General features: G+C 39.7%; 1 long non-coding RNA gene across 2 annotated transcripts; it reads right to left on the minus strand.

The window, feature by feature from the left end:
- On the minus strand, nucleotides 1-944 carry LOC130512609 (uncharacterized). 2 transcript variants are annotated; one of them, XR_008946180.1, is made up of 2 exons: nucleotides 598-944; nucleotides 1-393 (listed from the first exon to the last, which is right to left on the minus strand). It is a non-coding gene; the product is annotated as an uncharacterized LOC130512609 (long non-coding RNA). The 2 variants fall into 2 exon arrangements; XR_008946181.1 differs by having other exon boundaries at nucleotides 1-484.
- Nucleotides 945-2,158: the final 1,214 nt, after the last annotated feature.

Raw genomic sequence — 2,158 nt, forward strand, 5'->3', positions numbered from 1 at the left:
TATAACATACTTACACAGTTTGTATTATAACTACTTAAACTTCATGTTTTACACAAGATACAAAGACTTAATTAAACTCCATGTTTTACATAAAATACTTAGACTTAAACTCCATGTTTTACATAAAATACTTAGACTTAAACTCCATATTTTAAAAAAAAATACTTAAATTTAGAGTTAAACTTCAATTTTTACAAAAGTATTTAAATTTAGAATCAAACTTCATGTTTCATTCTCTTCTTTCTTCCACCTTCTTCTTCATATTCACTTTCCTTCTCTTATTTTTCTTCGAATACTTCTATCAAACCGAGCCAAAGCAAACAATCGAACTTGAAGGATCCATCAAAGTTTAAACTTTGAATCGAAAGTTATCAGTCAATCGAACCCATCAAACTATTAAAGTTCAAACATAGAATCGCAAGTTACAAGTCAATCGAACCGACCAAACCCAGAATCCCTAAATCGAGAGAGATATCCATCTAACCTAGAATCGCAAACCCATCAAATTCCAAGCCCCGTCGTGTTATTCAACAAATATGAGAAGGTGAAGATGAAGATTGAGAGGACGAAACGAAGTAAATGATTGAGAGGACAAACCTGAGCGAGATGCGGACCCGAGAGAGATGCGATAGAGAGGCGAAACAAGAGTAGAGAGTGAGAAGATAGAAAAAGGATTGTTCGACAGGCGAAACAAGAGTAGAGAGGGAGGAGATAGAAGAAGGATTGTTCGACGCGATTTTGGGTTCGTCTTTGAGAGTTCGTGAATCGCTGACGGCCAGAAAAAAAGTTATGACTTTTCTCCAAATATTAACCCTAGATATTTTTAAGATTTGGACAGCACATATCCATTTGGTTTTGCCCATATGAGCTATGAGTGTATCTAGACGTCGCCCATTTGGACAAAAGAAAATTTAGGCGAATTCGAATGTGTTCATATTAGTCCATATCAATTTGGACATGGATTGTCCATGGACAGCATGCCCATTTGACATCCCTAACCACTGACTTTCTTTACGGAATCCTTTTCTACGACATTTTCTGCCTATTTGTTCGAACGACGCATGTCTATATGTCACCCGTTAGCGACTGAATACGAGTGATAACGTCATCTTCTCTGTCTTTTTCCCAAACTTTAAAGCCCATGAAGTTTTTTTTTTTTGAGAAAAAGCCCATTGAGAAAAAGCCCCATTAAGCCCATTAAGTTGCTCCACCGGAAATGATTAAGTTATACGGCAGCGAAAGCAGCTTCTCCGCGAACCTTGGAACCGAAAGGTCCGGTTCTCCGGTTGCAAACAAAGAGTTTCAATTTTTTTTATTTAAGAATCAGTAAATTACACAGCCTCTTCGCGGGAACAGAACGATTAGAAGAGCTTCGTACTCTCTCGTGCCGAGCTCAGAACCAACGTACATCCTTCAATGAACTCAAACCCAGATTCAACCGCAGTAAAGGAAGCAACTTTTCACTCGTTCAAACCCAACTCCAGAAACCGCAGAGCAAATATGGAGACGAGGATATAAAACAAATGGAATGTTGCTATAAGCAGCTACATGCGCAACGGGCATTGCAACAAAGCGCTTCGTGTCTTCTAGCGCATGCCCAGATGGAGCTCCGTATCTTAAAACGCAATAATCTCTGGCTACTTAAGAAACAGAGAATTCGAAACCGCCAGGAAGATGTTCGACGAAATGCCTGACAGAGATTTAGTTTCATGGAACGTGATGATCAAAGAGTATGTGCGGAACAGGAACCTCGGGAAAGCGAGGGAAATGTTTAAGAAGATGTCGGAGAGAGATGTTTGCTCGTGGAACGGGTGTGTTGATGAGGCGAGGAGGATCTTTGATCGGATGCCTGAGAAAAATGAAGCTTGTGTGTTGTTTGAGTCAAGGGAGAATTGGGCTTTGGTTTCTTGGAAATGCTTGCTTGGTGGGTTTCTTAAAAAGAAGAAGATTGTGGAGGCAAGACGGTTTTTGATGGTATGAATGTGAGAGATGTGGTTTCATGGAACACGATCATTACTTGTTATGCACAGAACGAGAAGATTGATGAGGCGAGGAAGTTGTTCGACGAGTCTCCTATTCAGGATGTTTTTAGTGGACAGCAATGGTTTCAGTATATGTACAAAACAAGATGGTGGAAGAAGCGAGGGAGTTATTTGAA

The sequence above is a fragment of the Raphanus sativus genome, chromosome 5, assembly GCF_000801105.2.
Source record: "Raphanus sativus cultivar WK10039 chromosome 5, ASM80110v3, whole genome shotgun sequence".
Taxonomy (NCBI): domain Eukaryota; kingdom Viridiplantae; phylum Streptophyta; class Magnoliopsida; order Brassicales; family Brassicaceae; genus Raphanus; species Raphanus sativus.